Source organism: Cyprinus carpio, chromosome A14 (assembly GCF_018340385.1).
Source record: "Cyprinus carpio isolate SPL01 chromosome A14, ASM1834038v1, whole genome shotgun sequence".
Classification (NCBI taxonomy): domain Eukaryota; kingdom Metazoa; phylum Chordata; class Actinopteri; order Cypriniformes; family Cyprinidae; genus Cyprinus; species Cyprinus carpio.
The window spans coordinates 488,121-505,323 of record NC_056585.1 but is presented as its reverse complement, the minus strand read 5'-3'; the positions used below and the strand labels follow the sequence as shown (position 1 = coordinate 505,323).

The 17,203-nt window shown below is 38.9% G+C and overlaps 1 pseudogene; it reads left to right on the top strand.

Moving 5' to 3' along the window:
* LOC122147387 overlaps window positions 1-16,826 on the top strand; it is a 41,624-nt pseudogene extending 24,798 nt beyond the window's left edge.
* The last annotated feature ends 377 nt before the right edge of the window (window positions 16,827-17,203 follow it).

Sequence of the window (17,203 nt, the reverse complement as noted above, 5' to 3'; positions counted from 1 at the left end):
GTGTGTGTGTAACAACATAGTTTTTTCGGAAGTTGCCAAGAAACATGTTCATTGTTAATTTTTTATTTACTGAAATAACTAAATATCTAAAACTGAAATAAAAATGTGTAAATCGATAGAGACATATAACCAAACAAATTGCAATTACCAAAACAGCCTAAATTACAAAACTTTTACTAAATGAAAATGGAAGATACGACATAGAAGACTTTAATATTTTTTATTTTAATTAATTAATATCCTTTAATAGTATATTTGCTTTTCTGTTTTGCCATCAAACTTTTCATAAAAAAGCATGACAAAAACAAACAAGCGAACAACCAAGCAACAAATGAATACCAAAGTATTTAACTTAATTAATAAATTAATTCAAATAAATGCGAATGACATAATATACACCTGTATTTAACCTATATAACCCAGGTCTATCTGTGTGAATTGCACTCGGTACGTGTGTGTGAGTGTGTGGACCGCTAATGGAGAGAGAAAGTTTGTTAGTAATGACTGGTTGTCCGTGGTTTGGGAGTCTTGTTTGTTTTTTCGGTGTAATCTGCACCGCTGGGCACAACCACGGAAGTTTTTCCGTTCTGCTGTTTTGACAAGAACTTATTGATGTATGAATCTTCCTCCCATTCTTCATCATGAGTCTGCTCATCCTCGCCAGCTCAAGGTGTCCCCTCAACTCCTTCAATCATAATACCGCTCATGTTTTTCCAGGTTTGTGGTTTGCTTTTTCTCTGGCAAGTTGGGATGTATAAGACAACATATACTACATTTCCCACACTTTTTTTTTTGGGATTTGACATCCGTATATGAAACTGAGATTGTCCCTTTTTGGACAACAGGAAGACTGGAGCAGATTGAATACTTGTCAGTGGTGGACAGTAGCCATCAGCGTCTTTCCAATCACTTTACTCGTGCCAAGCTAGATAGAGCAGTGCTTAACTAAGAGCAGACCACAAGTAGCTCTTGAGCATGTGTTTTGCAATGCAAACTCACAGTCAATATAGCTTTATTCTGGTGTGTTACACCCCACTTATTTCACATTCCTACATTATGTTTCCGTATTTATATATACACCCCTGTTTCACGCAGAAATTTGTCAGAATTACAGGCTGCAATGGGAAATATAGGTTGAACATTTATAAATCTTGTTTATTTTGCAGAATACCCAGTGAAGAATTAACCTATCCATAATCCGTCACAGTGGTATTGATTATTATTTATAAGTAAATTATGTACAGTATATACAGTAATACACACATACATATAATTTACTATATTTTGTGTTTAGTCCGTTATTCCCCAAGAAAAGAACGGCATAATGTTTTACATTTTAATTTTTCCTGTGCTTTGTTTGCAACTTAAGAAAACAGTTTTTAACTGCTTTAAGTTTTTAATTATCTTTATACATGATATTTATGTGTGTTTTAAACAGTTGGTACCCTTTGAAAGGGACTCCACCCAAAAATGAAAATTTTGAAAAAGCTTGTTTTTCGTCTATCGGACAGAATTTTAAGATATCTTGGGATAAAACCTTGAAGGCTTGAGACTGTCCCCCATGAGATGCCAATAAATAACAGTGTCAAGGTCCATAAAAGTATAAAAGTCATCGTCAAATCTCCTCTTCATCAGAAGAAATAAAGAAAAGAACGAAAAAAGACGCAAAAAAAAAAAAAGAAAATAGAAAAAAAAAAAGAGAAAAAGGAACAGAGAAAAAAAAAAAACAAAGAAAAAAAAGCCAAAAAAAAAAAGACATACCGAAAGAATAACACGTGCAATCTGGGTTATATGAAACGACAGGAACACTTTTTGTAAATAAGAAATCAAAAAGAATGACTTTATTCAATAATTCATTTGTCAACAGTCTCCTCTGTCTCTTCCAAATTTCACCGTATGCTGTGTATGCTCTTCTGTGTCCATCCGCGGCACAAGACTGCGCTGGTTGTTTCTTTCAAATCAAAGCTAAATACCATAGAAACAGCACGCATCCTTGTGGCACGGGTTTTTGCTTAAAACAAGTAAACATAATTGCCAATGGCAGAAACAAATGAAGGAATGATGAATGAATGAATGAATGAATGAATGAATGAAAACAATACATTTTCTTATCCCATTGGGTACATTTTTTTTTTTTTTTTAGTATGATTTCAGCCAAAACTTAATTTCTAGTTTGTGTACATTTTGGGACAGAAAACGTACTTAATATTTAAGTATTTTGGGTGTTTTCTCAAGTAAAATATATTTTGATTTAAGAAGGTGTTTAGATATTTTGTACTGGAGAAACAAGAAAAAAATAATAAATAAAAAAACAAATTACTATTGCAGTGTAGCTGTTACACTCCACAGCAACCCCCACCCCCCCCCCCCACCCAACAACCCCCCTGTCCCCCAATACTTGCATATATATTAGGTATTCGCTCGCTTTTCATAATCAAATTGTGTCAACAGAATTGCATTAAACACCCCCACACGGACAGACAATGTATTTCATCTTTAAAAGTGACAAACTCTCACTTTTCCTACAGAAGAAGAGAAAGCTTCAGTCATCAAGAAGGAAAAAAAAAAAAAAAAAACAACGCCTATGCCGTCGCAGTGGCAAACTATGCCACCCCCAACATCACCAAGGACACCGTCCTTCCCCACCATCGCCAAGGGAAGCATAGCTGAACAGGGTAAGGTCAAAGCTGATGGGAAACCAGCCGAGGCGAAGAAAAACCTTCTAACAGTGTGAGTACAAATCGAGTTCCGCATGTCCCCTATCAGGTTTCCCAGTTCTCTTCGGGCCATTCAACCTGGTTTACTGGGGCAACATATTTGAACAGCGAACCCGTAATCAAAGACATGATGTGTGCGCGCAGCCATCGGATGGCCCCCCTTCAATGGCGGGTCCCGCGGGGCCAGGATGACACCGCTATCACCGCCCAGGCTGACACCGCCGAGATAGTCTCTCTGCACTTTGTGTGTTACCCGCTCAGTCTGAAAACCCTACGCTCTCGCCTAGCCAGTGGGACCACCCGACGCACACAGCGCGGCCCGCCACCGCCGTGTGCGACCTCCGACGCCTGGTACTCACCCTGTCGCCCTACCTCGTCGCGCGCGAACGGCGAGGGGCCTTTTTCTGCCGGCCAGGCGACCCTACTACACCTCCTGTATTGCTTAGCCCCATCCAGACTCGCCCCTCCATTCTATGCCCTTAACCCCCCCTCCCCCCTCCCTACCCCACAGCTGTTTCCATCAGTGCTTGTGAAATGACATTTGCCTGTGTACATATGTAACTGTACGTAGTAAACCAATGACAATGTTATGTTTGGTTTGTTGTGTTTCGCTCTGTGAGAATCTGACTTTGGAAACTCTCTATCTGTGATATCGATTAGCAAATTCTAGTGATTCCTATTTATGTCTATTATTTATTTATTTATTTGTGGTAACAGTTAAAACTTTCGTGTGATTGTTTTTGTTTTTTAAGTTTAAGTTTATTCTTGTAGATATATATATAATAAGTAATTCTATATATATATTATATCCTATATTACGTATATCTATAATATTATGAGTTATATATACTATCATTTTTATTATTATGATTATGTTGTTGTTTTGTGTTTTTTTTTTTTTATACAGCGACCAAGTTCTCTTGTTTATATTGCGTGCACGGGGGTCCCTGATATTTTTTTGTGCTGGGACCCCAACATATGACAATCAAACAGTTTACAAAAATCATCACCTATCCTTACTGTATGTGATTTGATTTTATTTTTATTGAACCCAGAATGTTCCTTTAACAGCTTTTGGAAGATTCCGTTTACTGTTAGATTTTTGAACTCTGCACCCGCTTAATAAAGGTCCTGTACAGCAGCAGCTGTATCAGGGTTGCTTGTTGTGAGAAGCTTCATTCAACCTGAAATCTTAAGTTACAGCATCAGAAACCCACAAGTGCAATGCCATAAATTTACTTTCAATAATGTGTCCTAGCTTTTTTGATTTTAAATAGGGCAAAAATGAATGAAGTAAATATGGCATGTTTACCTCTTGGTTTTCACACCCCTCAAGAGCTGCGGTGAGCAGGCACATTGTAACGTATCTTGATTTAGAGTAAGGAATAGGAATACCAAATCTAGTCTTTTAAAGGAATGAATCCCCCACCAATTTTAATTTGCTGATGAAACTTTACTTCAGGTCATCCACGATGGAGATTACTTTGTTTGCTATCCTCAGAAGCATATTTGGTGAGGCAGTACATCACTGCTTCATCAATGGATCCTCTGCATTCTAATGGGTGCCGTCAGAATGAGAGTCCAAAAATCTGATAAAAACATCACAGTATCCACAAATATGCCACCCCACTTCCGTCCATCAGTAATGTCTTCTGAAGTGAAAAAGCTTTGCGTTTCCACGAAGACAGCCAAATCCATCATACATGGTGTTTTAACTTTGAAATGTGTGGTCGTGTGGATCGGGTAGTGGGACGCGCCCTCGTGGACGTTTGCGATGGTGTACCGCCACAGGGGAGAGTGCACTGCAGAGCGGCCGCCTCTATTGGTTCAGTACTCGCCCCAAGCAGAGTAGTCCGGAGTATCTGTCCATGGCCTGTACAGAGACCGGATCTACCGGATCTTGTTTCCATTGGATTACTCACACATACCGCGCTTGCCTTCGCGCTACACTCGACTCGCTCTTCGTCTACTCGGTAATAGTACACGGCAACCATTCACGGCAGACGATCCATTGGTGATGTAATGCTAAATATTCTCCGCACCCTAAGTAACTTGCTGCGACGGATAAAGAAACCCAAGTACAAAGCAAAGCCACCTCTTGGATAGGAGCCCGGAGGGTGGGAAAATATTTCAGGGTTACACTTTTCCAATGAGTGGTTTAACTCTTACTTTAAGGACTTTTGTCCCTGTAAAGAAACGTAAGTTTCATTCCATAAGTAACGTAAATGTACGGAATTGGTGGCTGTCAATGATGGGTTCTACCCAATCGCACTATTATTCTAGGCATGGTGTTCTTTTTATTGTTTTCTTTTTGTTGCCATTGTTCCTTACTTCCGTTATAAGATAAGCCCACTAGACATACCAAAGGCAAGTTTAGCGTTCCTCACAAAACCCTTCCATCAAAGATGATTTAGGCATCAATGATTTTCTCAGGGTACTGTACTCAATCTCCGGAGTAAGTAAGTGCGCCAGACGGCGTCCTGACGACAAAGAAGTGTTCATCTGTTCTAATAGAGTGCTTCTTAGAGAGTGAAAACACACTTGTGGCTTTGTGGCACAACGTACGAACTTTAAGGCTAGCCTGAAACAAGCAGGGCTATTCGTTTTTTTTCCACAATAATGGCAGATGGGGAGGTGTTTACGCTAAAGACACTCTGTTTGGTGTTGCTACGATGATGTCAGAAATGACCACACATTCATATTGTTTCATAGCTGAGAAACTAAGCGATATTTAATCGTGAAATTTACTCAATTGTATATTAATCCTATATATCACTCATAGGCATATAGTAGAATATCTATATATCTATAGTATATATATATATATGATATCTATATATATATTATATATATATTATACTATCTAATATATATACCGTGCTGTGAAAAAGTGTTGGGCCCCCTTGTCTGATTTCTCCATGTTTTTGTCACACTTTAGATGTTGCAGAATCATAAAACTATGTAAATATAGTAAGACTAAACACAAGTAAACACACATGCAGTTTTTAAATACCCAGTTATCATTAAGGGGAACAGCACGAAAAAATCCAAAACTACCTTGCAACTGTGGTGTGACAAAGTGAGATTACCCCCCAAAAAACGTAATAAAGTGATGCTTGGGCCACCCCTTAGTCAGCAATACAACTGCAGACTCCACACGTGTTTGGCACTAAATTGCGAATGACGGTCTGCTGTTCAGACAGCTGTTGGGGTAGAAAGGGTTGTACAATCATCTATGCAGATGGTTATCATTTCCGCAACCCTGAACGTTAAGGAACCCATAGAGCCAAGTATGGTGAGACCCAATAATCCAGAATTAGTGCGCTGGCATTTAAGACCCCATCCAAAAGTGAACACACAACAGCACCTGGTGACGAACCACACACACAACGTGAACACCACACCGATCAGCAGTGGGCAGACATTTATGCTGCGGCTTCACCTTCGGGAGGAGCATGCCTTGGATGCCCTTGCACATAGAGAGCAACCTTCAGGTTAGTGCGAGTATTGCCAGGCCCAAGACTCGACAACCACAACCTTAGTTTTAGAAGAGTCTCAATCTAAGGGGCCAACGACTTCCTTGTAGGGTTTTAGGGCATGAAAGGCCAAGCTGTTTTAAGTGGCATGCCACAGTATCTCAATATGCTTCAAGTCAGGACCTTTGACCAGGGACCCCAACTACAAAGAAAATAAGATGGACGAACATTCTCCTTCAAGAATTTTTTGGTAAACAGCAGAATTCATGAGTACCATTTACAACCGCAAAGTTCCTTCCAGGTCATGAAGCAGGACCAAAGGCACAGACCAGCCACACGACCATCACAATACAACCGATCATATGTACTGTTGGTATGATCCGTTTCTTTTCCTGAAACGCAGTGTTACTTTTATACACACAGACGTAAGGGGACACCACACCTTCCAACGAAAGTTCAACTTTCTGTCTGTCTAATGCAGTCCCACAGAGTATTTTCCCAAAAAAGTACTTGAGGTGGGTCATCATGGTCAAGATGTTTTTCTGTCAAGAAACACGTGCCCTAAAGAAAAGCTTTAAATGTTCTTTTTGCTCTAGAAAAACAGCTCGACCATGAAGCCCCGAGCAAGTCAGGCCTTGAATGTTCTTTTGGCTGTTGTCTGTGGGGTCTTTGTTGTGGACCATCTTGGATTAGTAGTCGCGTGGGGTCTTGCGGTAAATTTTGGGTCGGCCGCTGCTCCTGGGACGGTTTTATCCACTCTTCCATGTTTTTGAATTAATGTCTCTCACTGTGGGTTCGCTGGAGTCCCCAAAGCTTAGAACAAAATGGGTTTTATACCCTTTTCCCGAGTGGAGAGATTCTCATTTAATACGTCTTTCTCATTTGTGTTCTGACTTTCTTTGGCTCTCCGGCATTGATGTTTAGCTTTTGAGGATCTTTTGGTCTACCTTCACTTTGTCAGAAGCCAGGCCCCTATTTAAGAGGATTTTCTTGAATTGTGGGAACAGCTATGTGGGCAGTAAGAGCAAGATCTGGATCCTGTCGGTCTGCTAGGAGGAGACTTAAGTGAATCAGGTGTGGACTAAACCACAGTTTTAAAAGGGTGCCAAACACATTTTCAATAAAGTGGCCCTGCAGTTTTGGATTTTTTTTTCCCTTAATAATAAAAACCTTCAATGTTGTTGGTGTACTTGTGCTATCTTTGACTAATAGTTCCATATTGTTTTTAATGATCTGACAAACAGTAAAGTGTGACAAACATGAAAAAAATAAGAAATCAGGACGGGGCCAACACTTTTTTCCACCACTGTATGTGGTTAGAATCATGATGATGTCTGGTTTCATAGTTTCCTATTTTTGCCATTGTGCTTTACTGTTATTGGACTCTTACAGACAATGATTTTTTTTGGACCAAAAGACCGAAGTGCTTCAACTACTGCATGTTTACTACAATAGTTTACCCTCTAAAATGAAGCTAAATATTCTTAAATTTCAGTGTGTTACAAAATGTGATAACTGAAACACTTCATATAAATGTCACTGACTCTGACATTCTGCAAAGTTTTCAATTGCCTATCACAGAGTTAGATAACAGCTTTTTTTTTGTATATATGTAGGAATGTGGTTTTTTTTTTTTGTTGTTGTTGTTGTATTGTTTTTTGTTTTTTATGACTGTTTTATGTTGTCTGTTTGATACAGTTTTATACACAGTGAAAAAGCATTGCAGAGTTTTCTCAGCAATCTATTAAGTTATTTATTTTTAAGGGAAAGATTAATAATTTTCATTTAAGCATGCTGCAGCAATTTTGGTTAGAAAATTATCAAATTGTTTCAGAATGATATACGTTGTTGTTTTATATATATACTTTTCTAATATGTTTGTGTTCTTATTAAAGTGTCCATATATGTTTCTTAGTATTTTTAGCTAAAATTGATTTAACAATATATTTAAAGATCTTTATTTTGGGCTCCTCGTATTTTTTATGCCTTGTATTGGAAAAGGACGTAGTGTAGAGTAGACGGTGGAAAAGTTGGGGCTTTTTTGGGTGCAAGAGAGACGGCGAGATCCATTCCCCAGCACGCGAGATCGGCAAAAAGACCACGGCCGGGACTCGAACCCGGGTCGCGTGTCAGCGCAGTTGGTTGCGCAGTGTATATGTCGGCGCACTAACCGCAAGGCTATTGTGCGCTGACAATTTAACAATATATTAGTGAAATATTGCATATCGACCAATCTTTTATTCTGTTTTATTTATCAGTATTGGAGTCTTGATATGCTATCATAGATAACCGATCAATTTTTTTTCTGCGTGTGATGTGAGTAATATAGTTTTGAAAATTATGTGCTTTTAATTTCCACATTGCTTTGACTTGTATTAAATGATGTGTTGCATCTTTGTTATACATAACCTGTATGAGGGCAATAAAAAAAGAAGAGGTGAACATGGTAACAATTCGTAAGGGCATGGAAAGAGCTATATCCACACACAGAACTTTGGTATTTAGCTCTCTGTCATTGTCCTGCTGAAAGGGCGATGCAAATACATCCTGAATGAAACATTCATGTGCTAGTGGTTCTCAGTAGTTGGGGGATGTTTTGAACAGAATGTTTGAATATTGTAGGTGAAGGTGTTTCTTGATAGGGTGCTACAACTGATCTTCAATTAGCTTTTAATGATAGCATTATTATTTAAGAGGAACATTGCATTTTTTTCTTTTTTTTTCAAAAAATTACATTTTTGGTCCAATTTATCCCACTTACATGCTTGCTTTAAACCCGTATGCCGTTATTTTTTGTGTGTGTGTTTGTTGGAGATTTACAGACATGATTATTTATGAAGCTGCATGAAGATCTTTCAGAATTCTTTCTTCTTTGTTTCGCTTCAGGCAAAATACTAGCATACAGGTTTGGAACAACATGACGGTGGTGAGTAAAATGACAGCATAATTTCACTTCGGTACTTCATTGAACTATCAGTATTCCTGTAATTGAAAATGTGAGGAAGAATCAATAAAGTTGTATATGTCTTTGAGAAATGAATCACCAAGGCCGGAGTAAGTTTCTCACTAATGTCTGTTATATAATGAATATGTTGTGTCCTATAATGTAAATGTGAATTGAGGCACATGACCAACAACTGAACCGCTTAGTCCTTTAACTGCTGGGACTCATTTTCAAAATATTGGTACTTTCTCTTTCAAACCTCATTCTACTTACTCTTTCAACAGCTTCTTGCTAAATAAACAACTATAACAAATATATTTGTGTTGGAATCTTTTATTTATATCTCTTTTAGGGCATTTTCCAGTGTCCAGTGTGGCTAAAACACATGCTGCTGTACATTATTTTGCTGTATATTGTCATTGTTTTGTGCCAGGTTGCATAATGGCCATAATAAGATCTTGGGCAAAACTGTGTGACATCATCTTAACAACTACCTTACTAACTATTAATAAGCAGCAAATTAGGAGTTTATTGAGGGAAAACTCTTAGTCAATAGCGAATATGTGTTCCCTAATCTAAAATGTTACCACATCAACTATCTTGTAAAATACTGTATAGTATGACTAGATGCTTTAATAGCAAAAGATGTAAGTAGTGTTTTCTCCTTCCCTTTAAAAACTAATTAGATTTTGCTATCCTAGAAAAAAAGAAAGCAATCTGTGAATTTCAGTTTTAACCTGGAAAGTTTTAGGATAATTGTAACATTTACATTCATGAATGGAACAGGGAACACATGTTCACTATTAATTAATAGCTATAATTTGGTCCTTAAAATAAAGTGTTACCTTATGCATTTACCAGAAACTTTTATCCAAACAACTTTAGAACAGTACATGAAAAGTTTTCCGAAAAAATCAAAATTTGCTAATAAAAAAAAAAAGTACTCATTCTTAGGCCATCTGAAATGTAGAGTTTGTTTCTTCATGATTCGCGGAACAGAAATGTAGCATTTACATCAGTTTGCTCACTAATGGATTCTCTGCAGTGGGATGGGTGCGCGGGTCAGAATGAGAGTCCCAAACAGCTGATAAAAACATCACACAAGTAATCCACACAACTGCAGTGTCCATCAATTAATGTTTTGTGAAGTGAAAAGCGGCTTGTTTATATTAAATAAATCTATCAATCAGGCATTTTAAATTTAAACAGTCACTTCTGGACAAAAGTCTAGTCCATAATGGGAGAGCGAGTACATTTTCAGCAAATGTTCATTTTTGGGTGAATAATTCCTTTAAGACAAGAGCATACACTTCAGAACATGGGCTCATGGAATTACACCATCAGATGAGATTTCCCTCCAAGACTTTTTTGGCTGGGTCAGAGGAGTAAAATACTATGAGCGTGACACACAATACTTCAGCTAACTCCCCATTCAGAGTGATTTTAGTGGAGGAGGATTCTCTCTGCACTGAAGCTTAACTCTCATCTACTCCGAAGATCTGAGATCCACCATTAAATCCATGAGATAATTCCATTAGCAAGACACTGAGGCCAGGAAGTAAATGACCAAAGATTTTAAAGCCAGTGCCTCAGTTAGGTTAGGAATGAGTCTGGGTTTATTTATTTAATTCCTTTGTCTTGACATCAGTTAATAAAGTGCACAGTCTTTGTCCAGAGCACAGCATACAAAATCTGAAACCTGTCAAGAACTTTGTCTGGATCATAATAAAAAAAAAAAAAAAATTCATTTTGCTTTAACAGATAACAGAACCCATGTTTAGGACCATTATGAATTTTTTTTTCTTTTTTTTTTCATTGCAATGCAATTTTTTGCACTATTTGTGGCAAATCATGCAATTTTTCCCCCTAAAAATTCTCATTACCATAAATGCAAGAAAAATATGGATCTTAAACCAACAAACTTAAAAATAATTTTAAGATTTATGTGTTTGAATTACATATTAAATTTCCATGCATTTATGAATGCATATTTAATCATATTTTCAAAATGCATTCATTTAAATTTCTTAGAATCAGCATAATATATAATATAATATAATATAATTAATATAATAAAAACTGTTTTCTGTTTGTTGTGTGTTGTGTGTGTGTGTGTGTATGTGACATTTGTTTCATTTAGTCAGATTCACCTTTTGTTCATCCCTTTTATGAGATTTTAAAACTAGTATTTTTAAAGCCCAACCTGTTGTATTGGTTGTCAAACCAGATTGCAGAACAAGGCATCCTGGGTTTTTCATACGTGACCCGGCATCACACATAAAATTGAGGGCAGGGGAATCCAGATGAGGTCTCGGTTCTGACAGGCCACAGTTTTCCTGAGCAGCACCAGACGGTTCATTCTGACTGATTAAAGAATAACCTTTAAATGGAGTTCTAAAAATGGGTGAGGAGGAAGAGGAAGAGGTCGTCATCCTTCATCAGTCAGTAGAGGAAGGGCCCGATGACAGTGAAAGATGGCTCCTGTCTATCAACACCAAGGATTATGACACTTCATTTAGGCTAGAGAGAATTTATGCATTGACATTGTCAAGCTGCACATTTTACAGTTTATTTAAGCCTAAACTAAATATTTTTTTCAGCATGAACTTAATCAGTACGCCTACATTGTAAATGTTAACGTCAAAGGCCAAATTCACACTGCTGCTGCTAAATCTGTCAATGGCTGTTTAAAACTGCAGGGCATTAATATCTACAAAAATCCCTTAAAGAGAATCTTAATATCACGTTTTTTTGCCAAAGTCAGGTACTGCTAAAGTAGTGCTTGAACTTGTTGACTGAGACTCTGTTAGAAGCCCTTGAGGATTGCCTTATAAGAATCAAATCTTACTAGCAAATGTGCTGCTGGCATTAAGGATTTCAAGATCTGTCCTTCTTTAGAGGAATGTGTGATTGTTGTGTATTTCACAAGGTCATATAGGTCAAAAAAAGCAATTATGTAAGTGTGCTTGTGGAGATTCTGTTTTTACCCTTGAGAAGGAAAATAAGCTTCTGCTGCTGTTATTGCAGTGTGGCTTTGGTTTGCTCACACTACTGTAGAGACTTCATATGATTCTCACTTGTGACATTTTTGAAAATGTCACCATGAGGAGGGAGTTAAAGATGAGATTTCAGACTCTGAATAGGCCAAGCAACAAATCCAAATTTAAGGACTTAAAGCTCATAAATAATGATATGTCAAGTGAAGTCAAGTCAACACAGTAGAACAGTCATTGTGAAATATTACTACCATTTAAAATAACTGTAGATATAAATAACTTTATATTCACATATATTTTAAAATGAAATGAAAAAGAAAAGTTGTTGTTGTTGTTTTACCAAATTATGGCTCCAGTACAAAATTGTGTCAGTCAAAGATTTGGAATATAAAGCACAAATGATTTTAAGCCTGATAGCCTGATAGTTCACGATCCACTTTTATTGTAAGTCTCTGCCATTCTGCAAAACATCTTTTGTTGCCCACAAAAGAAAGAAAGTCACATGACTAAAAGAACTGAACTGCTGCTTTAACAAAGTAACAGTTTGAGATAAGTAATTTCTCTACACAGTTTTTTCTCTTCCGGTTTTTCTATGTAGACTATTTTCCTCCTCTGTCATGCAGCACTATGACAAAGTGAGAACCGTCACTCACTATAACTATAACTGCAAACTCTTTCTCATTAATCCACAGAACGAGCACAGCGGCGGCCCGCCATACACCCAGCGAGAGCCGCCCTAAACAGATTGTTTTCTTTGTGTGTCAGCTGGTGCTCACAAATAGAACAGTCATTTCCACGGATGTGATAGATGCCTGACGGTTAAGATGTCAGCAGCATAACAGATCCACCCATCTGCTTTTAAAAGGCTCTCAAACGTTTTTGTGTAGCTATCGCCGCTATCTGTGGCCTTTCTGGCGAATGCACTGCGCTTCAAATAAATGATTGCCTTCCTTGTGTCTTTTTTCTTTTGGCTTGGCTAAATTTGTTATCGAATGCTTTTGGGGATTGAGCGACTCTGTGAGATGGATCTCCATGACCGATCAACAGAATGCTTTTTGCCCATTAGCTGCGAGCAAATTAGTGCTGCTATGGTTTTTCTACCGCTTGTTTAATAGACCACATTAAAGTTCCATTTAACCAGATTTGTAGCTTAACCAATGGCTTGACTGATCAGCACCCTGCCATTTTAATTTGTTGATTTAATGGAAAACTAAGTGAAACGGAAAGGCTACTGTTTCCGCTGCTCTATCAAGCAACCTAATGAAAATAATGGCAAATGAATGTGTGGCAATTTACTTGGCTTTAACGCCACGAGAATGAAACTATAATTAAAATTTCACAAGCTCAGTTAATTGGGCTTTTCCAGTAGTTTTGGCTAGGCTGATTTGCTCAAGTAGTGGTTTAATTGCCAAGGTGAATGCTGGTCTATTTTTAGCACCTGGGAGATCTGATTAAAGATTCAAATAAAAGCAACATCTTTAACATGGTTTTGAGATATAAAGGTAAATGCCTTTCACATCTAGTTACGTTTTAGGGCCATAGAGAATTTAGGATTAATGCAATATCCACTAACGAGGCAAAATTACCATTGCAATTAAAGGAGGGTTTATCAGTGTGAGATTGTTTTGTTTAAAAAAAAATGTTCAGTGGTAGTCAGGTAAGACACCATATTGAATCTAACGCAGATAAAGACAAGGCGGGATTGACTTTCCATCTTATTTGCAATGGCTCACACTGTATAAACCCTGACAGCATGGATTTCACATGGGAAAGATGTGAGCCAGATCTGGACCAACAGTATGTTGCGGGTATGGGAAGGTTCTAGAACATGTAATAATCACAACTCACAACTTTCAAAACTTTTTACAGCCTTCTTGTCTCTTTAAATTCGCGAAGATGTTTCATCAGTCAAACAATCGGCTATTAAACAGCAAAACGATCCACTGACCACACTGTATTTCGGTGCCTCACAGGCTGTCAAATATTAAATATGGCGCTACCCTGCCTAAAGTCTATTATGAAGTAACAAAGAAGTCTGGGCCTTCATACAAACATAATAATAATAACAGTGTCAACTTACACAGTCACAGCCTCTCAGAATAATCATTGTTGCTTAAGCTCATGTAATTTTTCACTCCACACTAAGATTTTTAATACAGACCTGCAAATGCGGAGATAAATAATAAATATCAGAAGAAAAAAGATGCATCATTTGCATTCAAATTGTCCAGATGAGCTCTTCAAATCTAGGTTGTGTTAAGAGGGGAGGAGTAGAATGTGTTCTATGTGTCTCGCACATCTGTGAAGCGAGAACACACACACTCAACGGTTGCGTCTTCCTAATGTGTGTTTGCATATCTCCTTTCAAGCCAACAGCCGTTTGAAAGACTGACTCATGCATTACATTTTTATCTGTATTGTTGAAGAAATGCATGGAGACAGATGCAGCTCCAGTGTTGTTAAACTGTGCTTTTCATTGACGCTGAATATTCATTTATAATATGATATTTTTACTCTGAATATTTCTGATTTTTGGAAACAGGTGCATATGACGGGAATACACAATGATCCCAGCTAACAGGGAATATTCTCAGAACGTTCTAGCAAGGTTCTCTCAAATGAAGTTTGAAGTTATCTGTTATTTAATAATGTTCTCTAAACGTTATCTTAAAACGTCTCGGTTATGTATGTGGCATGTCAATGGGACAAGACATCTCCGTTCCCTCCTTTATGTAACGAGGGTTACATACGTAACTGAGACATTCCCTTTCAGTCGGTCACTCTCAACATCACATCGGTAATGTCAGATGAATCGGGATCCCTACCAAAATGCCATGGACTCTGAGGCTATATTGTGGACTTTACATATAAGGGATCCACTTAGGTCTCTACATATTGAACCCAGCCCTCTACTGGTTCTCACAGATTTATCAAGTGATGGCCTGGCGCCAGACATTCTGCCAGGTCTGGCTACCAAGGGGATGGAGGAGCTCGACAGGGTCTACAGTACGGACTCTCTGGAGCGGTTTAAGCAGGAGGATGCAACACTTCTAGTAGAGTGCGCTCGCACCCTGAGCAGGCAGGGCACACCATATGCCCGATAAGCCAGGGTGATGGCATCCACTATCCAGTGGGCCATCCTCTGCTTGGAAACGGCAATCCCCTTCTGCCGGCCTCCATAACAGACAAAGAGCTAATCTGATGTCCTGAAGCATTGCGTCCAGTCTACATACCATCTTAAGGCTCGGATGGGAGAAAGCAATGCTAGGGCTGGGTCTGCCTCCTCCGAGGGCAACGCTTGCAGGCTCACCACTTGATCCCTGAAGGGAGTAGTGAGAACCTTGGGCACATAGCCGGGCCGGGGCCTCAGGATTACCTGGGAGTCAGCTGACCCAAACTCTAGGCATGATTCGTCGACCAAGAATGCATGGAGGTCCCCTACCCTCTTGCTGGAGGCCAGTGCAAGCAGGAGCAGAACTTTCATTGATAGAAACTTCAGCTCAACTGACTGCAAAGGCTCGAATGGGCCCTGCTGTAGTGCTTTGAGCACTAGAGACAGGTCCCAAGAGTATATAAAACGGGTCTGGGAGGGTTTAACCTTCTTGCCCCCCTAAGGAACCTGATGACCAGGTCATGCTTCCCTACCGACTTCCCTTCCATGGGGTCATGGTTAGCAGCAATCGCAGCAACATAGACTTTAAGGGTGGAGAGAGACAGCCTTCACTCCAACCCCTGCTGCAAAAGGGACAGCACGACTCTGATGAGGCATCTTCGGGGATCTTCTCAATGGGAAGAACACCACTCGACGAACAGGTTCCACTTCAAGGCTTAAGTGTGTCTCGCTGCTCTCGCCGAAGTGATGGTGTCAACTTCCCCCTGGGGTAGGTCACCTAGAACCTCCGCATCCCATCCAGGGATCAGACATGAATTTTCCAGGGGTACCTTCCTCAGAGGAATCTGCCAGGGAGGGGTTGTCACTAGGAGCATTAGTCACTTCATGTTTGCTGCTGCCACGTGTTTTGAGTTTGAGCTCCGTCAAGTTAATTCTTTATCGTCTATTTTTTTATCTTAAAATCAATTTTATACACCATCATTTTTGTTTCTATAACATGTGAATATATCATATTCTACAACAAAAACAATCAGAGCGCCTTGTTATCACTAGTTTTATTTTGATTTCCAGAGTCTGCTATTAGCTTATAGCCTGCTTGCATTGCCAGCATGGTTGCCACTAATATTGCTTACATTGCTAATACACTATTCACACATATTACCATTGTTTTACTCACTGTTACTTGCTTTAATGATGGATGTGTGTCTACCTTTGTGTTCTCAATGTTTCTGCACAGATACCTTCAATCCTGAAGGGCAACGAGAGCATTGGAGCGGTCCTGATGCATGTGGGGGTTAACGACACCAAGCTGTGGCAGACAGAGACGCTGAAGAGGGACTTCAGGAGCCTGATCAAGACAGTGCACTGCACATCGCCCACGATTACGATCATCGTGTCAGGACTGCTTCCCATGTATCGACGAGGACATGAAAGTTTCAGTAGACATTTTGCTTTAAACTAAGACTGTTGTCACAGTGTAAAGAACAGAAATTGCTCTTTGTTAATAACTGGAATTTCTGAGAGTGTCCTAGGCTTTTTCATGCTTATGGCCTACACCCTAGCAGAGTCGGAGCGGAACTCCTGTCGGACAACATCTCCAGGACGCTACGCTCCATATGACTAGTAAGCCAATTCTCAAATAACTGCTATGACGGCTTTTGTTCTACCTGATTAAATGATAGAAGTACTTGCACTGTCCAATCTATAAAGACTGTGTCTGTTCCCCGAATAGTAGGGTCAAAATATAAATTTAATGCAGGATCTAGAAAAAATCTGATCGTGATTAAAACAAAAAAATTGCTAAATAAATGAGCAGGAAAATTTTTAAAATACCCAAAGCAGTTATTGTGAATGAAATGCTTACAGATAATAGATTTGATGTACTCTGCTTGACTGAAACCTGGCTCAAACCAAATGACTATATTGGTCTAAATGAGGCTACTCCACCAAGTTACATT